Raw genomic sequence first — 15,203 nt, forward strand, 5'->3', positions numbered from 1 at the left:
ATTCAGATTCGGACTGCACAGACATACCTGACTTAAAACGTCAACAACTTTTTTATACGGACTCCAAATTGGGTGATTCTTTTTTGTTGGAAAATAGATTTCGTGCTCTTTCCAACCCAATTGGAATCACCTTTAAATTCGTCCGGAGCATTGAGATATCGACGAAACAATCTGACACTGCAGCGGAATCCGAGTCAAACAAAAAGTCCAAAGGTGTTGCACTACCTCCACTTGGGCCCATGAGCCTTGTACGACCTAGGGTTAGTTTTAGGCTGCCTTGGGACGTCCTCCCACCTCCTTAACTGCCACCCCTTGCTTCTATATAAGTAGATCCATCTAGTAGCTTTTTCCTGGGGATTTGTTTAGTTAAAAGTTAGCCATTGCAACTTTGTGTACTTCGTTTGTGTCCAACGACCAGACCAAGACCGCTTTCGGATCCCCACCTTTATTAATACGTCATCTATATTCGCAATATTCAAATTGCATTATCATATTCTTGCTTGTTCTTCGATTGCGTGCAGGAATAGACCTTCGTGGTCAGGCTGATCGTGCTTCCAGCATCGTCAGTAACCTCGGGAGATTGGTTTAGCAATTGCTAAGGCGCAACGTCGTGCATGTTTGTAGTCGGATCGTCAAAGTTGACTCCACCAAATCGATAGTTATCATCTCATCGAAAGATCGGGACCCTCGCCTCTATCACAGCTCCTATATTCATTCTTCAACAATTAATAATTTCACATTCTATCAATCATCATTGAACCTTCGATACAACCAACAAAGTAGCAAACCTTAATGAGTAATGAATCAATCAGAGATTGGGGAATGGGGAATGGTGAGTGCTGAGTGAAGATTAGGCTGTGCGGCGAGGGGTCAGCAGGCGCAAAGATCAGAGAGCAATCTGGGGCGGGAGCAGTGCGGTACCTTTTTCTCGAGAAACAGGGGTCCTCATGGATCCTCTCACATATGGACTAAGGTCCGATAAGGCTTTAGTGTTGTATTTTGTACTTTCATTCTTCCTTGATTTCTTAATTGATAACAAACAAAGCTCTTGCTTGTTTTGCAGAAAAGAGACCAGTGAGCCAAAGAGGTCAAGTTTTCCTGTAATACTTCTCTTTTCATGTTTTTGACCTGTTTAGAGCTGTAATGATGGACATGTTAATCTCCAGTATGTGGGCATGTAAGAACAACGAAACAACTTGCTTCTTTAAAACATCAGTACAGACACAAACGCTCATATACACGCGCATACACTCACCCCTATGAACGCGCACACACACCCTATCTTGATATTTATCACAGTGGCTGTACCTATTTCTTTCAAGTAATTTTCTTGCCATACAAAATCTACAGGTCTGAGTAACCTGCTCGACAGCTTGAGTGTACTGAACCTTAATATATACTTGTGATTTAGTGCTAACTTTACTACGTATTTGATTTGGTTCATCATCATGAATTCGGTTGCCACCATACGCAGCAGTCGGACGATCACCAGATATGACTATGATTAGCTTTAACAATGGGACAAATAGTTTAATTAGTTGTCAGCTTAGCAAGAATCTAGCCAATCCATGGCATTCATCTTCTAAGACACATAAAACAGTTGTGAAGAAGCAGTTACATCAGGGTGGGGATTGGAACAAGAGCTGAGAGAGATGAGGAACATACCTAGCAGAAATCCAATCTCGGTCCCTTTTTTCTCATCATTGATTACCACCTTTGCTATTAGGAACACCTACAAAATATGTGTTTTCAACTCCTTAATATCCCACGAGAAAATAGCAGAAATCAAAAGGCGATGAAACTGGACCTAAATAGATTGTTCAGAGAGAGATCACCTTGTTCTTCACCAAGCTCTTCCTCAAGATTCACCCACTTCTCTTTTTTTTCTCAGATCTGCACACATATGTTTAGAAAAACCATGAATCAAGGAGTAAAAATTGGGGAGGAAGATGAATTGGCCGCAGATGGGCAACCTAGACTGGGGACATGTGACGACGGCCGGCACCGCCTGGAACTCTGACCTCGCTGCTCCTTCCCTCATGCCCATGGCCCAAATCCTCCCCTGCTCCATGCCGCCACAGCACGATCCACGATGGCCTTGGGGAGCTCCCCCTCCGCCTCAGTCATGGCCTCCGCTGAAGCAGGATTTGGCCTTGGACCCCCTTCCCCTTGGCTCCTACGCTGCTGGTGGTGGTGGCTGGTGAGGCGCGTGGAAGGACGGCGTGCGGGGGCGAGGGCGCAGCGATGACTGCTCCCGCGGCGGGAAGGGAGAAGGAAAGGTATCAGGAGCAGAATCTCAAAGGCAGTGGGTTGGAAAGAAAGAAGACAAGGCGACGGGGACGACGACCGGCGCCAGATCCGACTGGATCGAGAACCTGGCGGCGCCCACGCTGCTGCACCTCGACCACCGCAGAAGAGGCCGGGAGAGAAGGCGGCGGCGGAGCCGCACCTCCCTCTCCTCTTTCCTCTCTTTCACCCTCCCTTCCTTAGAGCATCTCTAGCAGACCCCGCAAAATTCCGACTCGCATAAATCTTTTGCAGTTCGCGGAAAAGGGTATATGCAGGACGGCGAGGGTGAGGACAGACTCAGACCCCGTATAATCAACCCGTAAAAAAGAATATTCTCCGAATATACCGAACAGACCCAGAGCTAGCTCTTTTAGTCGTCCTTTTCCTCGCGTCAATCCGGCGGACAGGCGGACGAGGGAAAACGCGAGGCAAGCGCGGCGCGGGCAGAGGCCGGGGCGAGCGCGGCGCGTGCGGAGCCCAAGGCTACTGGGACGGCGCAAGCGGCGACCGGATCGAACGGCCGGCGCCATCGAGCTAGCTAGCTAGCTCTTCGAATTGATTGAGCTGCTAGCTAGCTAGCTCCGTTCGAATGGATTGAGCTAACTAGCTCCGTTCGGGAGCCACGGGGGAGCGCAACGGCCGGCTATCGGACGGCCGACGGGCGAGCGCGTTGGCCGCGGCGGCCGGGCGAGCTTCATGGCATTGGCGGGAGCAAAGATTCCTCAACCGCCAACGTTGACCGGTATGCAGGGCCTTGATAAAGTTGTCTTCAAAACTGTATATATGAGGGTTTCGCATTTGCGTTTACAGGGCCCCTTAAAAAATTTAAGGGTCGGACGATTTTACAGGGTCTGTTCGGGCTCGTTTTTTCGACTGGAACTGCAAAAAACGGTTATTTTGCGGGTTTGACCATTTATGCGGGGTCTGCTAGAGATGCTCTTACTTCTTCTCCCTCTCATCTTCTCTCTCTGGAGAAGGGGGCGCGGCGGCGGTGGTAGGAGAGGAGGCGGGGGGTGGGGGAGATGCGATTTAGGTCACGGGTATCCCTATTTTTGTCTCTTGCTACAGCTGCTCACTCGCTTGCTCGCTCTTTTCTCTCTCCGTCGCTTCTCTGCTCGTGGCGCGCGCGGGTCTCTCGCTACAGCTGCTCGCTTGCTCTTTTCTCTCTCGATCGCTTCTCTGCACGCGGTGCGCGCGGGACGCAACGCTTGCTCCGTCGACACTATTCATAGTGACACGTGGACGGCGTGAGCCTGCCTAGCACCCCCTTCATCCTTTGTATATGTTCAATGATCTTTAATAGTTGCGGATGCTTGCTAGAGTTCCAATCATAAGTGCATATGATCTAAGTAGAGAAAGTATGTTATCTTATGCCTCTCCCTCATATAAAATTGCAATAATGATTACCGATCTTGTTAACAATTGCCTAGTACAATTCTGCACACCGTTCCATCATTATTCCACACTCTCTATTTGTAATATATTGTGATATATTCTAACTTTATGATAATATCACCTGTTCTTATATTTTAGTTCTCCGATATCATGCAAATTTATACTCTTCATACCCACAACATAGTTTTATTTCTCGTTTCTAAATGGAAGCAAATGTCCGGTATACGTAGAGTCGTATCAATGGCAGATAGGACTTGAGAGAATATTGATCTTACCTTTAGCTCCTTGTGGGTTCGACACTCCATACTTATCACTTCCACCTTTGGAAATTGCTACGATGATTCCTCGCACTTGGGGATTATCACCCCATTGCTACAATGTGTTGAAGGATGAAGAGAAATGGAAGCCCCGTGATGATCAAGAAGAGAGCAAAAAACGCAAGGCAACTATTGATTTGGATGATGATTGTAACACCCACGATGTGGCTATATCTCCCACGTGTCTGGGCACAACTTAGTGGCATAACCGCATGGTAGGCATGTCGCAAGAGGGGTAATCTTTACACATCCCATGCACTGAATAAGGAAGGGATAAAGAGTTGGCTTACAATCGCCACTTCACACAATACATAAATATATCATACATCATCCAGAATACAATCAAGGTCCGACTACGGAACCAACACAAATAAAGACAACCCCAAATGCTAGATCCCCGATCGCCCCAACTGAGCTCCTCTACTGATCGTCCGGAAAGGAAACATAGTAACGGCCTGACTCCTCGTCGAACTCCCACTTGAGTTCGGTCGCGTCCCCTACACTGGCATCATCGGCACCTGCATCTGTTTGGGAAGTAATCTGTGAGTCATGGGGACTCAGCAATCTCACACCCTCGCGATCAAAACTATTTAAGCTTAATGAAGGAAAAGGGGTAGTGAGGTGGAGCTGCAGCAAGCACTAGCATAAATGGTGGCTAACTTACGCAAATGAGAGCGAGAAGAGAAGCAAAGATCGATCGAGAAGCTAAAAGTGATCAAGAAGTGATCCTAAAGCTACTTACGTTCAACCATAACACGAGACCGTGTTCTCTTCCCGGACTCCGCCGAAAAGAGACCATCACGGCTACACACGTGGTTGATACATTTTAATTAAGTTAAGTGTCAAGTTTTCTACAACCGGATATTAACAAATTCCCATCTGCACATAACTGTGGGCACGGCTTTTGAAAGTTCAAAACCCTGCAGGGGTGTCCCAACTTAGCCCATCACAAGCTCTCACGGTCAACGAAGGATATTCCTTCTCCCAGGAAGACCCGATCAGACTCGGAATCCCGGTTACAAGACATTTCGATAATGGTAAAACAAGACCAGCAAAGCCACCCGAATGTGCCGACAAATCCCGATAGGAGCTGCACATATCTCGTTCTCAGGGCACATCGGGTCGTCCAAACTTCCGGTAGGCCAGCCCAGAGTTGCCCCTGGTGGCCACCGGGGGCTCACAAGTTGGACCAACACTCAGAGGAGCACTGGCCCAGGGGTTTAAAATAAGGATGACCCTCGGGATGCGCGACTCCAAAGGGAAAAAGGCTAGGTGGCAAATGGTAAAACCAAGGTTGGGCCTTGCTGGAGGAGTTTTATTCAAAGCGAACTGTCAAGGGGTTCCCATTATAACCCAACCGCGTAAGGAACGCAAAATCCGGGAACATAACACCGATATGACGGAAACTAGGGCGGCAAGAGTGGAACAAAACACCAGGCATAAGGCCGATCCTTCCACCCTTTACCAAGTGTATAGATGCATTAAAGTAAATAAGATATAATAATGATATCCCAACAATATCCATGTTCCAACCAGGAATAAACTCCAACTTCACCTGCAACTAGCAACGCTATAAGAGGGGCTGAGCAAAGCGGTAACATAGCCAAACAATGGTTTGCTAGGAAAGGTGGGTTAGAGGCTTGACATCGCAATATGGGAGGCATGATATAGCAGGTGGTAGGTATCGCGGCATAACAATAGAGCAAACAACTAGCAAGCAAAGATAGAGGTGATTTCGAGGGTATGGTCATCTTGCCTGCAAAGTTCTCTGAGTTGACGAAAGCTTGATCCTCGTAAGCGTACTCAACGGGTTCCTCGATCACGTACTCGTCTCCCGGCTCTACCCAAAGCAAGAACACAAGCAAAGGAAACAACAATCAACCACGGTGCAATGCGCAAGCAACATGATGCAAAACATGGCATGATATGCGGGATGTGATATGCAATGCATATGCGGGCTTGCTACGTCTTGAGCTAGCGTTGGTTTTCCCCGAAGAGGAGGGGTGATGCAGCATAGTAGCGTAAGTATTTCCCTCAGTTTTTGAGAACCAAGGTATCAATCCAGTAGGAGGTCACGCGCAAGTCCCTCGTACCTGCACAAAACGGTAGCAACTCGCAACCAACGCTTAGGGGTTGTCAATCCCTTCACGGTCACTTACGAGAGTGAGATCTGATAGAGATAATATTTTTGGTATTTTTGGTATAAAGATGCAAAGTGAAAAGTAAAAGCAAAACAAGTAAAATAAAGTAATGGAGATTGATATGATGAGAATAGACCCGGGGGCCATAGGTTTCACTAGTGGCTTCTCTCAAGAGCATAGATATTCTAACGGTGGGTGAACAAATTACTGTTGAGCAATTGATAGAATTGAGCATAGTTATGAGGTTATCTAGGTATGATCATGTATATAGGCATCACGTCCGTGACAAGTAGACCGACTCCTGCCTGCATCTACTACTATTACTCCACTCATCGACCGCTATCCAGCATGCATCTAGAGTATTAAGTTAAAAACAGAGTAACGCCTTAAGCAAGATGACATGATGTAGAGGAATAAATTCATGCAATATGATAAATACCCCATCTTGTTATCCTCGATGGCAACAATACAATACGTGCCTTGCAACTCTTTCTGTCACTGAGTAAGGACACCGCAAGATTGAACCCAAAGCTAAGCACTTCTCCCATTGCAAGAACTACCAATCTAGTTGGCCAAACCAAACGGATAATTCGAAGAGACTTGCAAAGATAACTCAATCATACATAAAAGAATTCAGAGAAGATTCAAATATTATTCATAGATAAGTTGGATCATAAACCCACAATTCATCGGTCTCAACACACCGCAAAAAGAAGATTACATCGAATAGATCTCCACGAGAGAGGGGGAGAACATTGTATTGAGATCCAAAAAGAGAGAAGAAGCCATCTAGCTACTAGCTATGGACCCGAAGGTCTGAAGTAAACTACTCACACTTCATCGGAAGGGCTATGGTGTTGATGTAGAAGCCCTCCGTGATGGATGCCTTCTCCGGCGGAGCTCCGGAACAGGCCCCAAGATGGGATCTCGTGGATACAGGAAGTTGCGGCGGTGGAATTAGGTTTTTGGCTCCGTCTCTGGTCTAATGGGGGTACGTAGGTATATATAGGAGGAAGGAACACGTCGGTGGAGCTCCGAGGGGCCCACGAGGCAGGGGGTGCGCCCAGGGGGGGCGCCTTCCACCCTCGTGACCTCCCCGGAAACTTCTTGGAGTAGGGTCCAAGTCTCCTGGATCACGTTCGGTGAGAAGATCACGTTCCCGAAGGTTTCATTCCGTTTAGACTCCGTTTGATATTTTGTTTCCTCGAAATACTGAAATAGGCAAAAAACAGCAATTCTGGGCTGGGCCTCCGGTTAATAGGTTAGTCCCAAAAATAATATAAAAGTGGAAAATAAAGCCCAATATAGTCCAAAACAGTAGATAAAGTAGCATGGAGCAATAAAAAATTATAGATACATTGGAGACGTATCAGGCATCCCCAAGCTTAATTCCTGCTCGTCCTCGAGTAGGTAAATGATAAAAAGAGAATTTTTGATGCGGAGTGATACTTTGGCATAATTTCAATGTAAATCTTCTTAATCATGGTATGAATATTCAGATCTGAAAGGTTCAAGACAAAAGTTCATATTGACATAAAAATGATAATACTTCAAGCATACTAATCAAACAATTATGTCATCTCAAAATAACATGGCCAAAGGAAGTTCATCCCTACAAAATCATATAGTTAGGCTATGCTTCATTTTCGTCACACAAAGATGTTCCCAACTTCTATACCCCCGATGACAAGCCAAGCAATTGTTTCATACTCAAATAATCTCAAACTTTTTCAACCTTCACGCAATACATGAGCGCGAGCCATGGACATATATGGCACTATGGGTGGTATAGAATATGATTATGGGGATTGTGTGGAGAAGACAAAAAAGGAGAAAGTCTCACATCAACAAGGCTAATCAATGAGCTATGGAGATGCCCATCAATTGATGTTAATGCAAGGAGTAGGGATTGCCATGCAACGGATGCACTAGAGCTAAGAATGCTCAACAAAAGAAAACTAGTGGGTGTGCATCCAACCTGCTTGCTCATGAAGACCTAGGGCATTTTGAGGAAGCCCATCGTTGGAATATACAAGCCAAGTTCTATAATGAAAAATTCCCACTAGTATGAACAAGACAAATTATGAGACTCACTATATGAAAACCATGGTGCTACTTTGAAGCACAATATATGAGACTCACTACATGAAGAACAAGGTGCTACTTTGAAGCACAAGTGTGGAAAAAGAGATAGTAGCATTGCCCTTTTTATTTTCTCCTTCTTTTTTGGGACTTTATTTTTTTCTTTTTGGCCTTTCTATTTTTTTGATTGGGCAATGCTCTAATAATGATGATCATCACACTTCTATTGATTACAACATAATGATTACAACTCGATACTAGAACAAGATATGACTCTATATGAATGCCTCTGGCGGTGTACCGGGATGGTGCAATGAATCAAGAGTGACATGTATGAAAAATAATGCATGGTGGCTTTGCCACAAATACGATGTCAACTACAAGATCATGCAATGGCAATATGACAAAAGTAAAGCATGTCATGATGATGATGATGGTGGTGGAAGTTGCATGGCAATATATCTCGGAATGGCTATGGAAATGCCATGATAGGTAGGTATGGTGGCTGTTTTGAGGAAGATATAGAGAGGTTTATGTGTGAAAGAGCGTATCATATCACGGGGTTTGGATGCACCGGCGAAGTTTGCACCAACTCTCAATGTGAGAAAGGGCAATGCACGGTACCGAAGAGGCTAGCAAATGGCGGAAAGGTAAAAGTGCGTATAATCCATGGACTCAACATTAGTCAAAAGAACTCATATACTTATTGCAAAAAATTAGAAGTCATCAAAAATCAAGTACTACGCGCATGCTCCTAGGGGGATAGATTGGTAGGAAAAGACCATCGCTCGTCCCCGACCGCCACTCATAAGGATGCACAAGCCAGGTACACTTCATGCTTCAAATTTGTTACACAACTTTAACCATACGTGCATGCTACGGGACTTGCTAACTTCAACACAAGTATTTCTCAAATTCACAACTACTCAACTAGCACGACTATAATATTATCACCTCCATATCTCAAAACAATTATCAAGCATCAAACTTATCTTAGTATTCAACCCACTAAAAAGAAAGTTTCACATATCTTGAATACCAAGTATATTAACACTAAGCAAATTACCATGCTATTAACGACTCTCAAAATAATCTAAGTGAAGCATGAGAGATCAAGTTTCTTTAAAACAAACCACCACCGTGCTCTAAAAGATCTAAGTGAAGCACTAGAGCAAAAATTATCACGCTCAAAAAGATATAAGTGAAGCACATAGAGTAAACTATCAAGCTCAAAAGATATAAGTGAAGCACATAGAGTATTCTAACAAATTTCAATTCATACATGGATCTCTCAAAAGGTGTGTACAGCAAGGATGATTGTGGTAGACTAACAAGAAAATACACAAATAATACAAGACGCTCCAACCAAAACACATATCATGTGGTGAATAAAAATATAGCTCCAAGTAAATTACCGATGGACGGAGACGAAAGAGGGGATGCCTTCCGGGGCATCCCCAAGCTTTGACTTTTTGGTGTCCTTGGATTATCTTGGGGGTTCCATGGGCATCCCCAAGCTTAGGCTCTTGCCACTCCTTATTCCATAATCCATCAAAAGAATTCACCCAAAACTTGAAAACTTCACAACACAAAACTCAATAGAAATCTCATGAGCTCCGTTAGAGAAAGAAAACAAAAGACTACTTTAAGGTACTGTAGTGAACTTGTTCTTTATTTGTATTGGTGTTAAACCTACTGTATTCCAACTTATCTATGTTTTATAAACTATTTTACTAGCCATAGATTCATCAAAATAAGCAAACAACACACGCAAAACAGAATCTGTCAAAAACAGAACAGTCTGTAGTAATTTGTTACTAACGCAAACTTCTGGAACACAAAAAATTCTACCAAAATTAGACGACCTGGGCAATTTGTTTATTGATAAGCAGCAATTGGAATCACTATTTTATCACGTTCTGGTGATTTTTGACAATTCAGGCACTGAGCGCAAAGATTCTAGAAATTACAGCAAGATCAAATAACTATCTTCCAAGAAGATCTAATAGGTTTAACTTGGCACAAACACTAATTAAAAGATAAAACCACATCTAAACAGAATCTAGATGGATTATTTATTCCTAAACAGAACCAAAAACAAAAAACACAAAATAAAATTGGGTTGCCTCCCAACAAGCGCTATCGTTTAACGCCCCTAGCTAGGCATAAAAGCAAGGATAGATCTAGGTATTGCCATCTTTGGTAGGCAATCCATAAGTGGCTCTCATGATAGATTCATATGGTAATTTTATTTTTTTTCTAGGAAAGTGTTCCATGCCCTTCTTTAAGGGAAATTGGAATTTAATATCCCCTTCCTTCATATCAATAATTGCACCAATCGTTCTAAGGAAAGGTCTACCAAGAATAATAGGACATGAAGGATTGCAATCTATATCAAGAACGATAAAATCTACGGGCACATAATTCCTATTTGCAACAATAAGAACATCATTAATTCTTCCCATAGGCTTTTTAATAGTGGAATCCGCAAGATGCAAGTTTAGAGAGCAATCATCAAAGTCACGGAAATCTAACAAATCACACAAAGCTTTGGGGATAGTAGAGACACTAGCACCCAAATCACACAAAGCATGAAACTCGTAATTTTTAATTTTAATCTTAATTGTAGGTTCCCACTCATCATGGAGTTTTCTAGGGATAGAAACTTTCAACTCAAGCTTTTCTTCATAAGATTGCATTAAGGCGTCAACAATGTGTTCAGTAAAGGCCTTATTTCGACTATAAGCATGAGGAGAATTTAACACGGATTGCAACAAGGAAATACAATCAATTAAAGAGCAATTTTCATAGTTAAATTCCTTGAGATCCAAAATAATGGGTTTAGCAATATCTAGATTTTTATTTCTTTCAATCCCTTTTTTTATCAATTTCATCATCAGGATCTAAAAATTCAGAATTCTTAGAACGCCTTCTAGGTAAGGGAAGATCATAATCAGATTCATCAAGATTCACATTGCAAAACAACGATTTAATAGGGGACACATCAATAACTTTCAGATCTTCATCTTGATTTTCATAGGATTTAGAAGAACACGCTTTAATAAAGGCATCTTTGTAAGCACGCATCCTAGTGGTTCTTTCTTTGCACTCATCAATGGAAATTCTCATGGCTTTGAGAGACTCATTGATATCATGCTTAGGAGGAATAGATCTAAGCTTTAAAGAATCAACCTCAAGAGAAATTCTATCAACGTTCCTAGCCAAATCATCAACTTTAATCAATTTCTCTTCAAGCAAAGCATTGAAATTCTTTTGCGAATTCATAAATTCTTTAACACTACTCTCAAATTCAGAGGGCATCTTATTAAAATTTCCATAAGAGTTGTTGTAGGAATTTCCATAATTATTAGAAGGATTACTAGGATAATGCCTAGAATTAAAATTCCCTCTATACGCGTTGTTACCAAAACTATTCCTACCAACAAAATTCACATCCATAGATTCATTATTATTCTCAAGCAAAGTAGATAAAGGCATATTATTGGCATCAGAAGAAACACTCTTAACAAATAAATTCCTAAGTTCATCCATCTTTTCACTCAAAACATTGATTTCTTCTATAGCATGCACTTTTTTATTAGTACATCTTTCAGTATGCCATTGAGAATAATTGACCATAATATTATCTAGGAGTTTGGTAGCATCTCCTAAAGTGATTTCCATAAAAGTGCCTCCCGCGGCCGAATCTAAAAGATTTCTAGAAGCAAAATTCAATCCAGCATAAAAAAATTATATAATCATCCATAAGTTCAAACCATGAGTAGGACAATTACGTAGCATTAATTTCATTCTCTCCCAAGCTTGTGCAACATGTTCATGATCAAGTTGCTTAAAATTCATAATATCGTTCCTAAGAGAGATAATCTTAGCGAGAGGAAAATACTTAGAGATAAAAGCATCTTTGCACTTGTTCCAAGAATCAATACTATTTTTAGGCAAAGATGAAAACCACATTTTAGCACGATCTCTAAGCGAAAAAGGAAATAGCTTCAATTTATCGACATCCTTTTTCTTTTGCATATCACATAAATCAACAAAGCCATTTAGATGAGTAGAGGCATCTTCACTAGGAAGGCCGGCGAATTGATCTTTCATAACAAGATTCAACAAAGCAGTATTGATTTCACAAGATTCAGTATTGGCAAGAGGAGCAATCGGAGTGCTAAGGAAATCATTGTTATTGGTATTGGTGAAGTCACACAATTTGGTAGCATCTTGGGCCATCACGACAAGCAAGCAAACTAACACACGAGCAAACAAAAGGCAAAGGGAAAGAGAGGGCGAATAAAACGGCAAGGGTGAAGTGGGGGAGAGGAAAACGAGAGGCAAATGGCAAATAATGTAATGCGAGAGATAGAGATTGTGATGGGTACTTGGTATGTTGACTTTTGCGTAGGCTTTCCCGGCAACGGCGCTAGAAATGGCTCGTTGACGGGATAGTAAATCTTGACTTGACTTGGCGTAGGCCTCCCCGGCAACGGCGCCAGAAATGGCTCGTTGACGGGAGAGTAAATCTTGACTTGACTTGGCGTAGGCCTCCCCGGCAACGGCGCCAGAAATCCTTCTTGCTACGTCTCGAGCTAGCGTTGGTTTTCCCCGAAGAGGAGGGGGTGATGCAGCACAATAGCGTAAGTATTTCCCTCAGTTTTTGAGAACCAAGGTATCATTCCAGTAGGAGGTCACGCGCAAGTCCCTCGTACCTGCACAAAACGGTAGCAACTCGCAACCAACGCTTAGGGGTTGTCAATCCCTTCACGGTCACTTACGAGAGTGAGATCTGATAGAGATAATATTTTTGGTATTTTTGGTATAAAGATGCAAAGTGAAAAGTAAAAGCAAAACAAGTAAAATAAAGTAATGGAGATTGATATGATGAGAATAGACCCGGGGGCCATAGGTTTCACTAGTGGCTTCTCTCAAGAGCATAGATATTCTACGGTGGGTGAACAAATTACTGTTGAGCAATTGATAGAATTGAGCATAGTTATGAGGTTATCTAGGTATGATCATGTATATAGGCATCACGTTCGTGACAAGTAGACCGACTCCTGCCTGCATCTACTACTATTACTCCACTCATCGACCGCTATCCAGCATGCCTCTAGAGTATTAAGTTAAAAACAGAGTAACGCCTTAAGCAAGATGACATGATGTAGAGGAATAAATTCATGCAATATGATAAATACCCCATCTTGTTATCCTCGATGGCAACAATACAATACGTGCCTTGCAACTCTTTCTGTCACTGAGTAAGGACACCGCAAGATTGAACCCAAAGCTAAGCACTTCTCCCATTGCAAGAACTACCAATCTAGTTGGCCAAACCAAACGGATAATTCGAAGAGACTTGCAAAGATAACTCAATCATACATAAAAGAATTCAGAGAAGATTCAAATATTATTCATAGATAAGTTGGATCATAAACCCACAATTCATCGGTCTCAACACACCGCAAAAAGAAGATTACATCGAATAGATCTCCACGAGAGAGGGGGAGAACATTGTATTGAGATCCAAAAAGAGGGAAGAAGCCATCTAGCTACTAGCTATGGACCCGAAGGTCTGAAGTAAACTACTCACACTTCATCGGAAGGGCTATGGTGTTGATGTAGAAGCCCTCCGTGATGGATGCCTTCTCCGGTGGAGCTCCGGAACAGGCCCCAAGATGGGATCTCGTGGATACAGGAAGTTGTGGCGGTGGAATTAGGTTTTTGGCTCCGTCTCTGGTCTAATGGGGGTACGTAGGTATATATAGGAGGAAGGAGCACGTCGGTGGAGCTCCGAGGGGCCCACGAGGTAGGGGGCGCGCCCAGGGGGGCGCCCTCCACCCTCGTGACCTCCCCGGAAACTTCTTGGAGTAGGGTCCAAGTCTCCTGGATCACGTTCGGTGAGAAGATCACGTTCCTGAAGGTTTCATTCCATTTGGACTCCGTTTGATATTCTGTTTCCTCGAAATACTAAAATAGGCAAAAAACAGCAATTCTGGGCTGGGCCTCCGGTTAATAGGTTAGTCCCAAAAATAATATAAAAGTGGAAAATAAAGCCCAATATAGTCCAAAACAGTAGATAAAGTAGCATGGAGCAATAAAAAATTATAGATACGTTGGAGACGTATCAGGGCTCCGGAAGGAAAAGATTGATCAAGGCCTCAACTTGGCAAACCAAGAGTGCCGCTGAAATATGAGATGATTTCGGTTGAAATTGATATAAAGATCACCGGAATCGGATGCACGGTTTGCAAATGGCAAGCAAAACAAGAATGGCACAATTCTGTGATTAACATCACAATGTCATCTAGAATGCAACAAGAAACTAAGCTACTGCAGCCCAACATAGCAAGAAAGCACATGGCAGTGATCTACTCAAGATGCTTGACAAAAGATGAACACTGAGCTACGGCTAAAACACACAAGATCAGGTTCAAACAAGCATGGAAAAAGTGCAAAAGATATCGGCATCACAAACTTGGTGAAAATACTAACATGCTAGGAATTAACATCAGGAAGCAATGTTTAGAGCAAGCAAACATCATTCTAAAGGAATAGATCATAGCAAAAAAAGGCATGGCATGAATCTACTCAAAGCATAGAACAAAAGTCCCTTACTGACCATGAGACAAAAGGGCACAGAAAATATGATGGCACCCATGTAAACATAGCAAGTTTCGTTAACTGATTTAGACTTGGCAGAAAACTGAGCATGGCAAAAACAGAATTATGAAGGCATCTTTGCGATCTCGATTCACTCACCACAAGGCATTTCATGACAAGCTAAGCATACTACCAGCAAGAAGACATGTTCATGAAGCTAACCATGGCAAGAACAATCTCATAGAATGCATGGATCAACTACAACCATGGCAAAATTGATTAACATGTAAACAATCTGCCAGGAACATTTTATAGCAAAAGTAGAGCAGGAGTAAGTCATGCTGGGGCACTCCATAAATGCAAACAG

At 42.8% G+C, this 15,203-nt stretch overlaps 1 long non-coding RNA gene across 1 annotated transcript; it reads right to left on the reverse strand.

Annotated features, from left to right (window-relative positions):
- Positions 1 to 1,601: 1,601 nt before the first annotated feature.
- On the reverse strand, positions 1,602 to 2,101 carry LOC125548045. Its single transcript, XR_007300881.1, has 3 exons — positions 1,974 to 2,101; positions 1,836 to 1,893; positions 1,602 to 1,732 (listed from the first exon to the last, which is right to left on the reverse strand). It is a non-coding gene; the product is annotated as an uncharacterized LOC125548045 (long non-coding RNA).
- Positions 2,102 to 15,203: the final 13,102 nt, after the last annotated feature.

Source organism: Triticum urartu, chromosome 3, assembly GCF_003073215.2.
Source record: "Triticum urartu cultivar G1812 chromosome 3, Tu2.1, whole genome shotgun sequence".
NCBI classification, from domain to species: domain Eukaryota; kingdom Viridiplantae; phylum Streptophyta; class Magnoliopsida; order Poales; family Poaceae; genus Triticum; species Triticum urartu.